Source organism: Leptinotarsa decemlineata, unplaced genomic scaffold (assembly GCF_025532065.1).
Source record: "Leptinotarsa decemlineata unplaced genomic scaffold, Ldec_3_MD MMD2_tig00026314_RagTag_RagTag, whole genome shotgun sequence".
Lineage (NCBI taxonomy): Eukaryota > Metazoa > Arthropoda > Insecta > Coleoptera > Chrysomelidae > Leptinotarsa > Leptinotarsa decemlineata.
In genome coordinates this window covers 9,983,870-10,005,207 of record NW_027412684.1, presented here as the reverse complement: position 1 = coordinate 10,005,207, position 21,338 = coordinate 9,983,870, and positions in this window count along the sequence as shown.

Sequence of the window (21,338 nt, the reverse complement as noted above, 5' to 3'; positions counted from 1 at the left end):
CATCAAAACACATATAATATATTTTTGTTGTAGATATGTTTCAGATAATCATAATAGGTTTTCTTATTCGAAGTTCATTATAGAAAACGCTCAGAGCAATGGAAAGAATATGAATAGGTACCTAAAAATGAAAATACACTCTTTGAAAACTCTACGGTACATAGGGAGACGTGAAAGTTGCTATTGTGTTTTTATACAACTCAGTCAACCAATTTCCAGGGCCGTAATTTAAAAGGGAATAATTCAAACAATTATAATCGAATATTACCGAAAAATCACGAAATATGAAATTGTACTCAATTTCTCAGTATGAAGTGAACGTCTACGATCCAAAAACTACAACAAAAATACGGGTCCGTATTTAAAAATTCACATATGGGGGTGGCCCAAGTCAGGTGACACCCTGTATAAAAGATTCATGGATATATTCTGAGAGCCCACATCAAGTGCCAATAGCAAAATGTGGACAGATCTCCAATATGTCTGCGAATAAAGAAGATATAAACAAAAAAATAATTTGGGATTTTTTGGTTTTTCCTGTATATCTCCAGAACCAAAAGGGCTATATTCAATTTCTTTACATCATTGAATAGGTCTCTAAAATACGCAACTTTGCCATGATTCAACAGATACTCTATCTCTTATCGTTTACGAGATCCACATGTACAGAAACGAATTTGAATAGCCCTGTATATGGTTATGTGATAAATCACACCTCACATTTGTCTTGAAAGAATAGTGAACAATAAACGACAATTTTGGAAACTAATTGTAAAGTAAGTCGTGAAAGTCGCCTCGTCTGTCAACATCCTGTAGGAAAATTTGAAATCATTTTCTCCCACCTCGGAACCGAAATAAACAATATACTCGAATATTGAAACCTCTTTCTTCGATAGTTGTTACGTTTCAATTTAGCACTAGATCAAACTGCTCTTATGTGACCTTTCAAAACACTACCTTACCTTTTAAGATCTTTATTCAACGAATATTAACAATGTAATTAAGTTACAAGTATATTTTATTCATTTAACATCATAGTAATGGGAATCTTCCGTTCCATAGAAAACCATACCTGAAATGTATAAGAATAAATGTATGCTCCCTGACTAACTGCTTTGACCAGTACTTACGCATTCTCCTATTGCCAATCGACGTTGGAGATCCGAAATTCCTCGCTAGGTTGAAATAGTTGTTATTGTTTGTTTCTCAGTTTTCTTCACCTATCATTTTTTTTTGCCGTTGTATGCCTTATTCCCTATACCTTTCCAAGAATATTTCTTGCATAGATTGTTATTCATCACTTCCAGAAGGTTTACTGACATATTAGAGCCATATCGCCTGAAAAACAATATTAGTTACCTCTGGGTTTCTGAATACTGTTTGATATTTTCGGTGAATATTCTGCATAATATGAATGCTCTAATATTTGTACTGAAAGGGAAGGATGTGGCGACTTACCTTATATGTTTCTATTCCATCGCATGAATGAGGATTGGTAAATAGTTGAAAATAGGTTGGAACAATATTTTTGTATACATTCTAATACAAGGTTAAGAGACAGCTGTTGGTTGACATCCGCCGAACTTTCGTAGTGTCGTTCCGTCGACTTACACCGAACTAGTTCTACAGTTGTTCACGGGTGAGGAATTGATCGGTTACTCAAGTTGTCAAGGGTTGTTTAAGGGTTGCATTGCTTTGAGAAGGAGTTTTGATGGGTCATGGACTTGTTGATGATGTATCAAGTGGCTGTGGAGGAATTGTTAGATTTATGATGTTGTGCACAGCGCCCCCTTGGTGCTTGTAGTGTAGATTGGACGCACTGTGGCAACAACTGGTTAGCTGTCAGATGTGGCAGACTCCTTAGTATTCGGAAGTTGGCTTTCGATGACCTTGGTTCGGAGTTCAAAGAGTACCATCAGACTGATTGTAGGATATATTTGGTTTTATTTGTGCCATCCTTCACGGGGATTATTTCTACAAGTCAGGATTGTATAGTGGAAGACTGATTGGTCATTTTGGTGTGGATATTTGCAGTCTGAAACTTAAGCTCTTTTGAGGATTTGTGGTGGTTACCGAACTCGTGCCAGGTGGAAGGATTTCCGAAATTAGGTATGTCTGAATCACTGTCGCATCTCTCATGTGGTCTTAGCTATGATATCACCTCTTCAATTCTACAACCTTCGTTTCTCGTCTCTAGATTCATAAGAAACAGAAGGCCCTCAGTCACTCATCAAGTCCCAGCAGGACTTCCGTGCAGAGCACCGCACACGAAGAATCGTATAGAAAACCCCTTGGCCAGGGTAAGAGTTTTACCATTGAATGTGTTTTTGATTATTTTAGTAATTTCTGATTCCATCGTTATATCTCTACTGAATATTAGTATTGAAGAGAGGTTTCAACACTCATTCAATTTTCTTGATTTTTACGGATCATATGGTTATACAGGGCACCCAAAAATATACTGTTGTTATCTTGCTACTTTGCTTAATGAAAATATACCAGGGGTATCGATTAGTCAAATAGTCCTATTGAATGGGGGTTGAATCTCACCTTGTTTTATCTGATTCTGATTGAGAATTTTTTTCCGTAGGGTTTTTTTTTTTCCTTCTTTCCTTTTTTTTTCCGGTTCTCCTGTTTTCCTGTCTTCCTGTTTTCCTTTTTTTTTTCTTCTTTCCTTTTTTTATTTATTTTTCTGGATCTTATTTGGTGATCCACTACTGGTCCAGCTTGTCGTGCCCTACAGGGTGATCTATCTTGGTGGTGCTACAGGGTGATCCATCTCCGCCGTACTACAGGGTGATCCACCGGTGCTACAGGGTGATCCATCTCCGTCGAACTACGGGGTAGCCTAACAACATATACCGGGTGGCCCAAAAGGAGCACGCAAGTTATAATTGATTTAATTGAAAATTTGTGATATACTGTGATATTTAAATAATTGTTTGCCCTTATGTTTATTGATACCTGTTGATATAGTGTTGTTTATCGTTTATTGATTAAGAGTTGTTTATTGATACCTGATTGATATAGATATTTGTGAAACGGAAATTGAGGTATATTCTTCCTTTCACGATTGCTGATTGACACCGATGCGCCTACGCCTGAGCTCACGCGACGCAAACGAGTTTGTCTTACCATCCGATACTAGTATTTACGATTTCACCTACTCAATTTTCGTGGTAGTTTTACTCGACGTATTGTAGTTTTTTTTGAGCGTCGTTACTACCGTAATTTATGGCTGATTGAATTCGTGGTTATATACACCGCGCTCTTGTATTGTCATTTGAACGTCGCGTAGTAGTGTGAATATTGCATTGTCGTCTTAGAAGCGTTGTTGGTTAATCCATGTAAGTTAGGATTACTGAATAAATCATATTGGGGATCTTTATCTTTTATTTCCAATATTGATTGGTAAGTTATTGATATTGTGAGTTACTTAGGGTATCTGGAGGATTAAATTTACCTGGCGCCCATTAAGATCTATTTGAAATTTGCTAAGTTGTTTAACCCACTCCCGTCTCCACTGTTTAGCTTAGCCGCGGATACCCATCTGTCTTATTTGTTACCGACAGATGATTTAGTCTCCTCTTGTGATTTGTGAGGTGACATAGTGTGTTCGAACTTTGGCTTATAGGGATGAAAATTATTTTTGTGCAAATTTTTTCTCACATTTGCTATGCCCAACTATGTATTTTCACTGATATTCCCAATATTATTTCATCCATTTCTAACAACTCTTGAACTATCGTTGAGTTCTTCTGCATTATGCCTTATTGGATCGTGTGGTTTGTTGAAAAGATTGTCCATAGAGTCAGTTTCTTCGGATAATTTCAATATCTTTTTCACGGTACTATAGTGAAATTTTTTTTTGTGGGTGTTAACGATTGAAAATACAAGCAGCGATGTCCCTAAAACTATATAGTTGAATAGGATGGCGACCGTTGAATACGATTTCGATTGTGAAGTTGTCGGGAATCTTGTCGAAATGTGGAAGAGAACCAATTGCTGAATTGTCGATGTTTCGAAACTTTATTGTTTCATCTTCAGAACTCTGAAGTAAAAGAACAAGACAGATATATTAAAATGGGATTCTAGAATGTAATTTTTTTGAAAACAAAAAAGTTATGTGAAATAACAATCGATAAAAGATAACAAAATGCTTCGAATACTTTATAGAAAACAACGTTGATGAGTACTTACATTTAGGGCGGCTTTTCGAGTTACATTAGTACAATAGTTACATGTAAGTACTCATCAACGTTGTTATCAGTGAAGTGTTTGAAGCGTTTTATTGTTTTACAAAATTTATTTTGTTTCAAACAAAACTATGTTCTAGAATTCCATTTTGATACGTATATCTTGTTCTTTTACTTCATAGCCCTGAAGATGAAACAATAACGCTTCGAAACGTCGACAATTTAGCAAGCAATTGGTTTTCCTCAACATTTCTACCGAATTTTCATCAACTTGACAATCGAAATACAAGCGAAATCTCGATATGGCAATTTCTCACGCCACAAAAGTACGATTTTCACTTTGCCTCAGATTTAGATTTGATTTATTGATCTTTTAGATACAAATAAGATGAGTCACATATACACACATACATTATTACCCAAGAATGAATATTATACTGTTTCGCAGTTTATTTGTGTTTCTCTGGATAGGACAGCTATATATTCGTCAGTAGAATAAACACAAATCGAAATCAATAGATATTTCAGATACTTTTTGAACAAGGATTGATTTAACTTTTTGACATGGGGAGGTAGAATATTGTATAAGTTAACATCGATAGAGTTTCTACTTGACTTTTTCAATCTGAATTTACTGGCCCTCAACAAATCACATCCTCTAGTCTCATGATTGTGGAAATCACAATTTCTGGTTAATGTTGATTGATTTTCATGAATATCTATCAAAAGTCAATATAGACAAATAGAAGGAACTTACTGTCATTATTTTCATAGAAAGGAAATGAGGTCTACAGGAGTAGTATTAGGAGTATTATTAGTAGTAACATTATCGGCGAAAGCAAAACATTATGGGGTGACATGAAGGAAAAGAGATCATTTATATAGATTATGAATAAAAGAGGCCCCATAGCCGAACCTTGGGGAACTCCACATGTAACTGGTTTTAAGTCGGATACATTGTTCGAGTCAATTGATACATATTGGTATCTGTTTGTCAGATATGAAGAAAAAAGGGACAGGGGGTTCCTCTTATGCCATAGTCATCTAATTTTTTCAGTAGAATAGAATGGGAGACGCAATCGAATGCATTTGTTAGATCACATAAAGAAGCAATAGTGTGTTCTCCTTTTTCAAAGCAAGTTATTATGTTTTCGATTACTTTCTTTGCCGCACTTGTGGACGATGATTTCCTGAATCCGAATTGATTGGTGTTGAATAGCTTGTACTTATGAAAATATTCATAAAGCCTATTTTTTTGGATAATTTCAAATAATTTGCCGAAAGTTGGGACGATAGATATTGGCCGGTAATTTTCAATGCATCCTCACTGCCTTTCTTAAAGATTGGGACAACTCGGGTCACCTTGAATTCACTTGGAAATATACTTTTTTCGATACACGCGTTGAAGAGGCCGTTTCTTTGACAATTCTACTATTAAGTTCATATGCATCAAACGAGTTTGAGTTTTTCAGATCAGATATTGCCCCAGCAACTTCACTGTTCAAAATTGGTTCCATGAATAAGGCTTTTGGTGTATTTGGTTTGTCTGTTATTGATAGAGGAATATAACGGAAATTTGATATTATCACACCTACGTTAACAAAATATGTATTGAATTCATTGCAGTGAACTTACTTTCACGATGTTTAATACCATCTCTATTCTTTTCGAAATTGATAAGTCTCCAACTGTCTCTAACTTTATTTTCCGCATTTAAAATAACGTGTCATCATATGAATAACATTGAACATGAAACTCATTTGTGAACCATGAATGGACGATAATCTGTACACAGAACGACACGTTTTATAAAACGCAAAAATTTGACATAAACTAGAACTAGAATTTTATTTCAAAAGCCTACTGAAGGAAAATTATATTTCGATTGGATCAATCGCAGTATTTACCGAAATGTTGCATTGGTTCTGTAGGTACTATTTGAAATCACGAAATTTTATATTATGTTTAGTCCAGATCGCTATAACGAATAATCGGTCATTGTTTAGTTCTCGGAAAAATATATTTCAAGTTTGTTCGCACTGAATAATTAGTCAAAAAATAATCGAACTGATTGAAAATCTATCAGGTTGTTACAAAGGTTTTGTACGTTTTCATGAGTCTACTTCAAACCGCATTATCTCATTGAATACACATTCAATTCAATCTAAATGAGCGGCATTTAAATCAGTGTGCTTTTGCCAATGTAACACAAGTCGAATAATTTCGTTAGCATGAACAGTGTGTGCTCAAGATACGATGAAGTCGAAGAGGGATATTTTTATCTGGTTCTGGTAGGCGAAGGTTTTACCGGTGAGGAAGTTATCAAAGTGTTTGAAAAGATGGTGGAAGGTTGGCTAAAGGTCTGGGGAATACGGTGGTTGAGGCAGAACTTCGACGCTCGATTCGTTTGATTTTCAGACAGTGATTTGTGAAACGTTCGGACAGCTGACAAATCACCAGCCGCTGACCATAATACAGTAACCATGGTATTTTTGGTGGGTTTTTGCCTTCGGGAAGTGCCTGGGTGACTCATAGGGGTCCAATCACTATCTTGAATGGTTTTTGTTGTCGTAGAGGATCCACTTTGCATCACATGTGACGATTCGATCCAAACAAGAATCATTTTGTTTGAGCAAAAGCAAAGAAGAACATACCTCAAAGTGTGACAATTTTTGTCGACCTTTGAAATCGGGGATCACCCCTTTCTCGAACTTATTGACCTTCTTTGAAATAACTCAGAATCATTTGTGATGGGTCACTCTCCACTAGTGTGCCAAATCCTTGGCCATTATTACTTTAGGTCGACCTCTTTGAAGCTAGGCTGAAATCTCCAGAACGAAATTTCACAAATCAACGTCGAACAGAGCGTTCATCAAAATCATCTTTGCCTGAGTATAGCCATAACAGATTTTAAACAGATAATCAAGTATTGACTTCATATATGCCCGATAAAAAAAAAGAGAGCAATTGGTGGATCGACCCCAACTGGAAGTGGAATTTGTTTGGAATACTTCACTTAAAACATAAACAGTCATTGCAGTGAAATCTCTGAAACATGCCGCTGATTATTGCAATTTGAAGAGATCAACTCATTGAGTCATTCCTTCACTACGGATCTGTAGTTTCTACTGCCAACTGTCGCAACCCTTTGCCCTGGTTTTGAAAGGCATTTAGCCTCTAGTTTATAAGTTTCACAACTTTGCGTATTTCTAAGAGTGAGTAATGCGGAACTTCCATGTGAAATTTGTCTTCCTAAATTTAAAACGGCACTAATTTAATTAGCGTACCAATAGTCAGGAGAGTCTTGAATCCCAATATTAAGTCTACAGCAGTCAAAAATATAAAAAATTAAAACATTTGAGTACTTCTAACAAACATTCGAATTGAAAACTGCTCGATATCATGAAAACGACTGTTTAGAAAACGCAGCTCAAGCGGTTCCTCAAAGTTGTTAAATGAGGTATAGTTTTGAACTGATAGCTTCCTATGGGAGGGTGAACCGTTACGTAACGCGTTATGGTGCCAGTCTGTCTAGCTTTCCTTTTTCTCACGCATACGCCAACGGCAGGGAGACTTCTCCTCTCTCGTCGAGAATACTCTCCTCTTTTTGCATGACTCAGTGTTTAATGTGAGATAGACATTTACTGTTGACAGTGAGCACAAAACCTAATAATGTCACTGCTTTTGGATGTGATTATAAAAAATTTCATGAAACAAGCCGAAGATAATCTCTGGAACATTACAGAATCTCCTAACGAAAGGTAAGTTTATTAATATCATATGATACGATATATCAATTGCAATTTGAAGAGATCAACTCATTGAGTCATTCCTTCACTACGGATCTGTAGTTTCTACTGCCAACTGTCGCAACCCTTTGCCCTGGTTTTGAAAGGCATTTAGCCTCTAGTTTATAAGTTTCACAACTTTGCGTAGTTCTAAGAGTGAGTAATGCGGAACTTCCATGTGAAATTTGTCTTCCTAAATTTAAAACGGCACTAATTTAATTAGCGTACCAAGGAAGGGACGTGATACCGGATATTTCACTACCGGATTTCCTTGTCAGTGAAACTTACGCTGACAAAGGGCAGTTGATGGGATAATTGATATGAAAATTCGTTTGGAGTTTTTCTTCTGTACTGTTGATTCAAAATTAATTTGTAACAAGGAAGTAGGTAGGTATATTTGGGCCGAAATATACTATACATGCTTCATCAATACGATAAATACACGAGATATACACATAGATAGATATACAGAGGTAACTAAATAAGTGTAAACCATTCAAGGAGGTGATTCCTCATCAGAAAAAAGATAGGATCTTTCCTATAAAGAAACTTCATTGGAACATCCCTTGTTAAGCCCCTTAAAGGAGGTACATAAAATTTGTGTAACAATTTTTTTCACAAGCACTAAAAAAGTTACAATATTGAAATTACCCTGACGTTTTGTACTACCAAAAAGACACTTAGCCAGAAGTTTATTTGGTTTACCTCATGGTTGTAAGGAGTGGAAAACGCAACTCCTAAAATGTATTTCCAATGTAACTTTTTGTCTTATTATTTGTTTACCATTAAAAAATTTATTTCCGATAGCCTGTTTCATTCTAAACAAAAAATGTCAAAATAAACCAGTTCGCAGCAAAAAATTATTTCACGAACAACTACAGAGATACATCGTTATAAATGCAAAAATACGAAACTAATTTATCTAGTAGGTCGCTATTAGCGATAGTGACAATTAAACTGGTATGACGCTGTCAGTTTGTGAATTTTCGAAATTGAATTAATACTAATCGTGTGTTGTTGTTCTGTCCTTGATTTGTTACTTTAATAATCCACTTGTTATTAAAATGGAATACATAATTGAGGAAATGGCTGATATGCATTACGTTTACGATCTGTCGCAGGGTAATAGGTTAGAAGCTTCTAGAAGATATGCTGAGATGTATCCTCAACGGTAGCATCCTTCACATAGAATATTTGCTTGACTTCATCAACGATTACAAGAATATGGTTCATTCGACAAAGGAACGCAGGATTGTGGTCGCCATCGAGAAGTACGGACACATCAGCCCGAGAAAGCAGTACTTAATTTGATTGAAGAACAACCTACTACCAGTAATAGAAAGATTGCTTTCCAGCTAATTGTTGATCATATGACGGTATTTCGAATTTTAAATGAACAACTCTTATACCTTTACCATCTGCAACGAGTACAGGCACTGTTACCGCGAGACTTTCCGAACCGTCTTGAATTTTGCAATTGGATGCTGGAAATGATTAGAAGAAATTGTGACTTTCTGAAAACGATAGATTTCACAGACGAATGTAGTTTTTCTCGGGACAAGATTAACATCAACTAACCATTAAGAACAATTTTTTCTTGACGTGTGGCTTGGAGTTATTGGGGATGATTTAATTGGGCCTCATTTTCCACCTCCTCGATTGAATGGTGAGGCATTCGTTCAATTTTTAAGAGAAGTGCATCCAGTACTGCTGTAGGAAGTTTCTTTGGGCGTCAGAAGGGATATGTATTTTATGCATGATGGGGCTACCGCCCATTTTAGTCAAGTGGCACGTCAGCATTCAACTGAAACATATGAAAATCAGTGGATAGGTCGAGAAGGACCACAGAACTGGCCCGCTCGATCCCCTGATCTCAATCCTCTCGATTCCTCCATTTGGGGTCATTTACAGCATTTGGTTTATCGTACTCCTGTTCGCGATGTAGAGGACTCAAGAAACCGCATCATCGATGCGTGCAGGGTAATCAGAGATACGCATGCGTAATGTCTGAAGGTAGACATATTGAATATTCACTATGATTTCTATATGTTGTGTGTTTTGTTATTAATAAATTAGTTTTGTTTATTACTCTTTAATCGTTAATGCAGGTACTAACAAAATAACAATAAATCCGGTTCGCATTTATGACGATGTATCTCTGTAGCTGTTCGTGAAATAATTTTTTGCTGCGAACTGGTTTATTTTGGGCGAAAAACCCAAAATATATTTTTTGTTTAGAATGAAACGAGCTATCGAAAATAGATTTTCTAATGGTGAACAAATGATAAAACAAAAAAGTTACTTTGGAAATAAATTTTAGGGGTTGCGTTTTCCACCCCTTACAACCATGGGTAAACCAAATAAATGTCTGGCTAAGTGTTCACTTGGTAGTACAAAACATCAGGGTAATTTCAATATTGTAACTTCTTTAGTGCTTGTGAAAAAATTGTAATACAAATTTTATGTACCCCCTTTATGGGGCTGCATCTCAACAAGGGATGCTTCAATTACATTTCTTTATACGAAAGATCCTATCTTTTTTTCGATTAGGAATCACCTCCTCGAATGTTTTACACTTATTCAGTTACACCCTGTATAGAGGTACCTTTGTTTTTTTTATTCAGAAAATGCAACCATGGATTGTATCAGGAATAGTCAAGAGAGTCTTGAATCCCAATATTAAGTCTACAGCAGTCAAACATATAAAAAATAAAAACATTTGATTACTTCTAACAAACATTCGAATTAAAAACTGCTCGATATCATGAAAACGACTGTTTAGAAAACGCAGCTCAAGCGGTTCCTCAAAGTTGTTAAATGAGGTATAGTTTTGAACTGATAGCTTCCTATGGGAGGGTGAACCGTTACGTAACGCGTTATGGCGCCAGTCTGTCTAGCTTGCCTTTTTCTCACGCATACGCCAACGGCAGGGAGACTTCTCCTCTCTCGTCGAGAATACTCTCCTCTTTTTGCATGACTCAGTGTTTGATGTGCGATAGACATTTACTGTTGACAGTGAGCACAAAACCTAATAATGTTACTGCTTTTGGATGTGATTATAAAAAATTTCATGAAACAAGCCGAAGATAATCTCTGGAACATTACAGAATCTCTTAACGAAAAGTAAGTTTATTAATATCATATGATACGATATATCAATAGCTGCCGCAGCGTCTATATTTGAAATTTCAATATATCTTTGGCGTCACTGCTTCGTTTCTATTTTGGATGGTGGAACATTCGGTTTTCATGTGCAATTTGGCCTTTGGTTAGCGGAACATACAGTAAATCCCTCTGTCGGATATTGACATTTTGATTATTATTCACTTTTGATAATCAATGTTTGTTTTTGTAAAACTATCTATAACTGATTACCACCATATTGCCAAATATATTTTTTGTGCTACAAACACGTCATTTACATTCTTCTACCAACTCCTAATGCCAAGAACGCAACTTCAATTTCCAGCGTCATGAACATGAATAATGCCACAGCCCTTCGTTGTCCTATGTATGTATGTATGTATATAGTAGGGAGGGTGAGCACTTAGGTCACATGTGATCCATTGTATATCCTCCCGAGGAGTTGTCCTCCTAGGTCATCGTCCGTCCTTTCCTTTCCAGGAAGGTGGAAAGGTCATTAGGAAACATCTCCTTTATATCGGCAGGTGTAGGCCATGGTTCGCCGAACACACACTCTCTTTGGCAACCTTGAGGTATCTCTCGGAAGGTGAAAAGTATAGCGACATAACTGTCGTTGGGCGGCTTCTTCAGCCTTCCTGGGGTTCCCCTAGTGGAGGTGTTCAAGTGAGGGCGTTTTCCTGCAGGGACAGCCGTGGGGGTGGAGGAGAGTGCACTTATGGTTGCTGCCACTCCTACTTCTTTTACTCTCTTCCTCCTATCGGCCTCGGCGCCGCAAATGCGCCACCTTTGTATTGCATCACGAGGTGATCTGCCTAATTTCGAACGGTCGATTGGGGTGGACATTTCTGTTCATCCCCAGCCACCGCCATAGATTCAGGTGAGCACTTCTGTCCAGCTTCGGGATTGGTTTTTGTTGTGTCTGTTTGTTTGTTTCATATATGTGTGTTCCCACGTATAGTAATAGAAGAGTTGGTTTCACCTGGGGACGCGCCTGATAGGTAGCCCAACCCACGGGCTTTGTTGCCTAAGCACGTAAGCCTTTCAACTGGGAGTTTTCCCTCTGTCTATCACCAGCAATGTCAAGGGAACCCCTACTCCTCTGAACTCACGTACACCACCGACGCATAACGTCGACCACACGAAGGGGCGAACCAGTGGTTGAAGAAGACCCAAATTCATTCAATTCAACTCAAATTACAATTCCTGTATATACAATATCAAGTTAACTTTTTCTAAGTACTAAAACTATATTACATTTCCTAAACGGAAGAGAGAACAATCACAAAAATAATAACAAAAATCCAGATCTTTCTACATGTAGTCCAAAAAAAAATATTAGCTTTTCATTATCCATTACTTATTGGATTCAGCTCGTTAAATACAATGTCTCCCAGAAAGCCTATACATTTGGGGTTTACAACACCGTACAGTGTGTCTTGGACATGTTCTGTCCAGATTAGAAAGAGTAGGAAGGCGAGCTGGCAGCTTGCCTCTCATCCGTCCCGTTCATTCCTCACCACGCTCTCCGTAAATTCATTTGCAACTCGTATCCATTAATGCCTCTTTCCATTCGTGTCCTTCAGTTGCATTACTCCCTTCTCTCGTTCCAGCCGTTCGTTCCATTCTTGCCACCCAACTATATCTCCGTCCATACATCTCTCAATCACATGTTCTGCTGTAGAGCAGAACATGCATTCTCTCTGCCATTCTTCCATGATGATTTTCGTCATCTTCTTCAACTCCTCTCTCTTACTATTCATTCGCCTGAATTCCCATGAAACATTTCTTTATTATTCCCTTCATTGGCCTCAAGGTGCGCGTTTTCATTTCCAGGATTCCCATCATGGTGTCCCTTCCACCAGACGACTTCGGTCCGTGCTCCCTTATATTTCTTTCCTCAATCATTCGCGGAATCACACCTACCCTTTTATTCTTCACTCGTTCTGTCTTCATCAGTTCCACACACTCTCATTCATGCTCGTTCTCTAGAGCGACCAGTTCCGTCTCATTCACACTTCTCTGTTCGGGTATCCTTTCATTCCGTAGAACCCATCCAACCTCGTTTTTTTCGTATGCTTAGCCTATGCCTGTTCTTCCGTCGCTCTCACTCACACTGGCGTCCACGTAAACTTCAGTCATTCCCTCATCCGTCATCTCTTCCTCCAGCAACAACCCTTGCATCCAGGGGAGTATCTTGTCTACCCCTTTCACTCTGTCACCAAATATCCCTTCACCGTTCATTTTCAATTCATTGTATCTAGCGTCATGGACAGTCGTAAGGAGCAAATTTTGCGTTTTGGCCGTGGATGGTCGTTCTCTTCCATTTATAAAAGCCCAATAACGAGTTATAATGAGTGATTTTCTTGGCTGGTATCTTTTTGGCAACACTGTTTTTGACAGATCACGCGTAAATCGTATCTTGTGTCATTGTCAAACTTGTTCAGTTTGGTCAATAATTTAATCATGAATCGACTTACGTATAAATAACGCTTGCAAATTATTGAATTTTATTATCACAATTAATACTCGATGAAGAAAGTGCATCGTGCACATCTTCCAATTTATGGGCAGTTTCGTCGGTCTACTGAGGGAGCTATTCGGAAGCTTGTGACTAAATTTCGAACCCAGTTTACATTATCGAACGTTGAACCACCAACACGCATACGTAGAGTGAGGACCGAAAAAAATATTGCGGCTGTATCCGCCAGTGTTCGTGATGACCGTGAAATGTCGATTCGCCGCCTATCAGATGATTGGGCCTCTGTTACTCTACTACGTGGAAAATTTTGCGAAAGGATTTGGGTGTAAAACCTTATAAGATACAGCAGGTGCAAAAATTGAAGCCTCACGAGCTCCCACAACGTCTAACATTTGGTAAATGGGCGCTGGCAAAGTTGGAGAAATATCCACAATTTTATCGAAAAATTGTGTTCAGCGACGAGGCTCATTTCTGGTTGAATGGATACGTTAACAAGCAAAATTGCCGCATCCAGAGTGAAGACCAGCCACAAGCATTGCAAGAACTACCGATGCTTCCCAAAAAAGTCAATGTTTGGTGTAGATTATGGATCGGTGGCATCATCGGGCCGTACTTCTTCAAAGTGATGATTGACGACTTTTTGTTGCCCAAAATGGAAGAATTGGACATGCCTGACATGTGGTTTCAACAAGACGGTGACACATGCCACACAGCACGCGAAACAATGGCCCATTTAAGAGCCGCCCTCGGTGAACAGTGTATCTCACGTTTGGGGCCTGTCAATTGGCCGCCTAGATCGTGTGATTCAATGCCTCTGGATTATTTCTTGTGGAGTCATGTTGATGCTCATGTCTACAAGGATAAACCAGCAACGACTGACGCTCTGGAAGCCAATATTGAAGCATTTATACGTGAAATACCGATCGATATGTTAGAGACAGTGTGCCAAAATTGGACCTTGTGCATGGGCCATCTAAAGCGGAGCCGTGGACAACATTTGCCGTGAATCATCTTCAAAAATTGAATTATATTGATCGTTCTATCGATCACCCGATATATTCTTTTATAATGTTCAAATTCGTATCGACTGTAATGAATCTGTAGTTTGCTAACCGCCTGGATGTGAGTGTCACCGTTATATATTCAACAAAACAATACACTCAAAATTCAACCTTGAGGCACCAATGAGGCGGATTAATTCGAATCAATTCCCCATTGGTTGTTAACGTCCAATTGCATCCATACCTGTATCAGTTCTGCACATATACGGTTTGCAATACAACTTGCATATCGCATATGCCGTGCACTTCTTTGTTGCGAATTCGTATATTTGTGCATTCGGCATTATAGTAGATTAAATTCCCTCCATCTGCATATATGACGAGTATCAGGTTGGATTGTCTGCTTTCTAAACGAAGCTTCTGGGGAAAAAACTGCTGTATTATATGGAGATCCGAAGGTTGCGTCGAAGCTTTTAGTATTTCATTAGAATTGGATGGAAATAGAAGAATGGATATGTTGCTGTCATTTGCGTTTTCATTCGGAAAGTTAGTAATGATGACAATACAATTCAATTGAACTTCTTGTTGATGAATATTTTTATACTGAAACAATTCATCAGTCTATTTGTTTGTAATCTGCAAATATATTTTCCCAAATTATCTGTGAAAGAACCGAAATTGAAGAGTTGGACCTAACCTATTTGGTGAATACATGTTTCGCTGAAAATAGAGTTATGGGTCCCAGAATTTTTATATGTACACATGGTAACCCAACTAGCAATTTCCTATTTTATAATAGTTGCGGAAACGTTTCGGAGAAACAAATTATAAAACTGCATTCCTCACAGAAATGTTTTCGAAGTGTTTATAAAACTGCTATAAATAGTAAATTGGCACCGTTTTATAAAGCATTATAGTCATTATTAATATGTTGTAAGGCCTTTTATAAACACTACAAAACAGTTTTATAAACATTTTGTCAGTTACTATAAAATTTGTCTAACACTCTTGAAAAGTAGTTTTATGAAGATTTTCCTTATTGCACTTTTGCAACATATTTAAGCGAGTGTTTGAAGGTGATTGACAATGTTTCGTGATGAATTTCACTAGTTTGGACTTCCATTGTCTACTATATAAAATGATTTGAAATCCCTGAAACAAGTAAAAAAGAATAGTTGAAAATAACAATTATATGAAGCAACAATAAACCTGAAATGAAATGATAGTGAAATAACCTACAAGTAAAAAAAATATAATAATTGAATGAATAAAAATTAAAGGAATGAAAAAAAGAAAATAATAAAAATAAAAAAGTGTAGAGATTCCAAGTCACGTTAGTTCACGACGTTTCGATTGTTGGTATCTACAATCGTCTTCGGGTGATGACTGGACTGATTCCTCCAAGAGATGACTATTTTATAGGCCGTTGAAATACTTTCACTTTCTCTACTATCCATTTTCCGCTTCACTGATTCCGTGAGAGATGACTGTTTTGGCGGGAGTTGGTCATTTTTCGTTTGAAGATGGGTTTCCATATGTTTCGTATATCTACGCTGGCCTGACTGAATACGTTGTTGGACAACATGTATGCGGCTTCCTTAAATTTTCTCCTGAACCAATGTTCCTCTCTGTGCAAGATCTCAGCTTGGGACCACTCGATGTTGTGTTGATGGGTCCAAACATGGTCTGCTATTCCTGATTTGCTGGTTTCTCCTCGCTGTGTGTGCTTCTTGTGCTCGGCAATGCGAACATTCAATGGCCTCTTAGTTTCACCAATATAGGATTTTCCGCACTCACAGGGTATCCGGTAAATGCAATTCTTGGAATCGCAGTCCGCGTTTGGGGGCCTGGTTTTCGTGAGGCTGCTACGGATAGTGCTACCGGATCTGAAACAGGTTCTAATGTTGTACTTGGAACCAATTCTTCTTATCCTCTCCGATAATCCTCTGATGTAGGGAAGTGCAAGCACTGGTTGTGACGGCTTCTCTTCCTTGTGAGGCTCCTGTTGTCTTTTAGCCAAAGTCTTTTCTACCATCGCTTTGGAGTATCCATTCCGCTGAAGATCATTTTTGATGATGTCTAGTTCCTTCTCGAGACCTTCCTTTGTATTACAGAGCCCAAAAGCACGGTCTAATAGAGTCTTGATGATTCCTTTTTTTGTCGATTGATGGTGGTTGGATTCGTGGTTCAGATACTGTCCCGTATGAGTGGGTTTTCGGTATACAGATGTTTCCCACTTAGTGTCGGTCCTCTTCACCAAAACGTCTGAGAATGGCAATTCATTGTGGATTTCCTTCTCCATTGTGAAAGTGATGGAAGGTCTCACGCTGTTGATGTGTTTCAGAAAGGCGTCTAGTTCAGTATTCCCATGGTTCCATATTATGAAGGTGTCGTCAACATATCTCAACCAGACTCGAGGTTTCTTGTGGGCTTCTTAGTGTCGGTCCTCTTCACCAATACGTCTAAGAATGGCAATTCATTGTGGATTTCCTTCTCCATTGTGAAAGTGACGGAAGGTCTCACGCTGTTGATGTGTTTCAGAAAGGCGTCTAGTTCAGTATTCCCATGGTTCCCAATTACGAAGGTGTCGTCAACATATCTCAACCAGACTCGAGGTTTCTTGTGGGCTTCTTCAATGGCCAGAGTTTCAAACCACTCCATATATATGTTGGCTATGACTGGTGAAAGTGGCGATCCCATTGGCAGTCCCACATCTTGTGTAAAGAATTCGTCCTTCAGTTGGAAATAACAGTTTCGTACACAGCATCCTAGTAATTCCATAATTACTCCTATAGGTAGATTCGTTCTCTCTTCCAGGTTCCCGTCTTCGGGTAGCTTTCTCTGTATGATTTGGAGTGCTTCTTCGACCGGAACGTTGGTGTAAAGGCTTTCCACGTCGAAACTAATCAGTTGATCTTCCTGTGTAACCTCAATTGTCCCTAGTAGTTCGACAAAATGCCTTGAATTCTTCACAAAAGACGATGTTTTTCCTTGTAATGTTTGTATTAAGGAAAGTAAAAATCTAGACAAGTCTTGAGTAGCCGAATCTCTGGAGCTGATGATCGGTCTAAGCGGAACGTCCTTCTTGTGGATTTTGGGTAGACCATACAAGTGAGGTGGCTTACTGTGGTGCGGTGTTAGCCATGATCTTTCCTTGTTCGAGAAATAGACTTGGTGTTTTTTCAAAATCTGGTACAACTTCCTTTCGATTGATGCAGTAGGGTCCCGTACGTAGGGTTTTTTTTACTTGTAGGTTATTTCACTATCATTTCATTTCAGGTTTATTGTTGCTTAATATAATTGTTATTTTCAACTATTCTTTTTTAACTATTCTTTTTTACTTGTTTCAGGGATTTCAAATCATTTTATATAGTAGACAATGGAAGTCCGAACTAGTGAAATATTTAAGCGACACATAAAATAATCAGGAGACAATCTTATAAGAGTTTTTTTAGTAGTTCCAAGTAGGCGTTATAGAATATAATACAGCCGAAAACGATAACAATAAAATAAAAAAGTGTTAAAAATGTTTTCTCAAAGACGCAAGAAGTAATTTTGTATTGGACACTAGGAAAATATAATAGATATGTCACCAACTGAAATAGAAAGGTTGAAACCATTTTAAAATTTCACTTCTGCACTTATAAAACTTATAAAGACATTGTTTGTGTTTCCAAGATTGATATTTTTACTGCAAATGAAATCTTATTGACAAATATATAGCCTATTATTAGCAAAATTTAAGCGCGCCACTCATTTATAAATGTTGTCGGTAAAATTATAAACTATACAAAAATTCACTCTGTCGACGTATTAATTTTCGCAAACTTAACTCACTTCATTCTAAATAATATAATGTTATAATATTTATGTACTTTTCAGCTGTAAATATCACTATATGTGCGGTATTTCATATTTTCAACTCATCTAATTTCAGTATCCCGGATCGCTATCATTTAAAATGGCGTCGTTCTATAAAATAAATTGGTATCAGTAGCAAGCATTTCAACGTATTTCAGCTACTATGTTACCCCTATAAAACTGTTGAGAAACACTTAGTTCTGGGAGTGATGGTATTGCGGCAGAGTCGGACTACTTTTGAAGCTATAAGTTTCTACAGAAGTGCTTGCATGAATGAAAGATTTCTCACATTTAGTTCGGATGAATATTATCTGTCTTTGATGTTTTGGCTAAAATGTTTCATCGATTATAAAGGCTAAACGACGAGTTTTAACCATTATAATAACCTTTTCCTGTTTTTCGCAAGGAAAAAATTGAAGCACTAGGTCAGGTGTGATAGTTTCAAGTATTTTTTAGTATTTCCAATATACAGGGCGACTCAAAAAGCTTTCAGAAAGTTTTTTAATGGAACAACAAGTCATTTCTTCGTATATTTGAAGCACTTCGAACTGAATCTAAAACTATCATATACCCCCCAATAAATGCTCAAAATGGCTGCCATTGACTTATCATTTATTTTCATTTATATATTCCGGATACAAACAGAAAAATCCACTACTGTATCCACACAATTGAATCATTATCAAATTGAAAGTATAAATTAATACACTAATATATGCATATCATAGTGTCTAAAACTGAGGATGAATTAGAATTCAATACAGTAACAATAAAAACTGATTATCAGTTATTGACATAATATATAGTAATGAGTTTTCATTTGGCCCTAAGCTACGATGTATAAAAATAGGTATAGAAATATTTTGCAAGAGTGTTACCTTATATTACTGGAGTTTTCTCCCAACACCAAACTGTTCTAGATCCACTATTGAAATTTTCGACCGTATTTTTTCAATAGATGGATTTTCTGAAATAACTTGAACCAAACCAAACCAGCCCAAACCAACCATTATCCCTTCTTTCAATAAACGAAAAATTATAAAAAAATATTTGTCACAAATAGAGTATTCGAACCAGTCGTCACAAAAATTAATCATACGTTAATCAGTCAACATCCCAACATCAAAGGTATTTACACTAACGAATACCTATGGATATGAACACTGTCACGAATTAATTATAGAAAGCGGGTAGCGAACCCATACAATCGAATTTGAACGTGAACGCATACGCTCAAATCACAAAATTATCGGAAACCTAGATACTCCCAAATGGATAAAATTCCGTGAATCACCTTGTATGGTTTAGCTGCTAAAACTGAACTCCCATCCAACTCATTTCTATATGAAATATTTTTCCGAAACACAACTAAGCACCCCGTTATTTTGATGTTTTTTTTCACAGAATACTAAGAATACGGCCCTGTTAATATTTGTTTGCCTACCTGCTCCGCGGTGGCTCTGATGTCGGTACACAACTATTGTGATTGTTATAAGTTAGTTGGCAACATTTTTGCTAATAAACGACACTTTGGTGACTCTTTTAATATAAATTACTCATATTCATCACATATTACCTTTTTTATGATAAATATCCGTTGTCTAATGCTAAATACATGGTGAATATTAGACATCGCCGATGAAATATTGTTGATATGTAATTTATCATGCGTTTAGAGGAAATGAGGAGTAAGTTTTTGATGTCAGATTATATCTTTTCATTAGCTTCAATAATTGACCAGATATTTGATAATTCAGGCCTATATTTTCAGTTGATAGTTTTTTTTTGAAGCTGGATTTGACTCAGTTCATCTCAGTTTTAGGTATATATGTTCACCATAGTTCCGTAGTCATGGGTAAATAATAACCAACTCTCATGGCCAAAAATTTATGCTGATAAGCTTATACAAATCCACAATTCTATGCCCGAAGCCAGTTGGTTTACAATGATGTATAAACTAAAACGAAGTCATTTGATGACCTACCAAATTGCTGAAGAAGAACTATTAGAACGAATGCTGAAGAATGACGATACAGAACAAGAAAAATTATCAATTCTATGCAACCCAAAAAGCAAGCAGGGTTATTTTCATTCAAACAAATTGTCACAGAAAGTGTGAAAAAGCCAGAGTTATGTATCTTTTATGGAACACCGTATATATGACAGTAGGTATTAGTTATTCGAGGAGTTACTTCTGAATACTGTCTGTGAAGCATACCTTGCTGTACCTGAATTTGTCATCATTTAAAGGGTTGTAACACGGAACTGCCTCACTCAGAACAAAATATTCAGGTTTTCTAAATAGATAACTAAAAACTGAAACTTGAAAGTGCAAACCCTTTGTATTTTACAGTCCTCCAAATTGTGAATAATAAGGTTGAGTTACTAAACCCAATGCCTTGAAAATATTGAATTTACTTACAGGGTACCTATACTCAATAAAAATCAAATATTCAGAAGTTGCTGAAGAACTAATTTCCACCACGATATCGATGGTGTCCCATTTGAATAACTAAATAGAAATATTCTTACTAAACACAACTAAAATTTTTAAGATTTTTTCAAAGCTGTGATAAGGAATCGATGTCAGCTGGTTGTTCTTAATTGCTGCATTTTATTCTTGGTGGAAGCAAATATATATTAGCAAAAGCAATTCAATTTTATAACAGATATATTAGTGTTTTTGAATTGTTGTGAATATACCATACTATAAAATAGTTGGGAAATTATCATTGAAGTGACAATATAGTAATGAAAATAAAATAGTGTCTGAAAGCATTCTAATAAAATAATTTCATTAAAGTTACAGGAAACAGTTATAAAATAAGCTTGAAATAGTTTTATAACTATCATAAAAATCTCGCAGAAA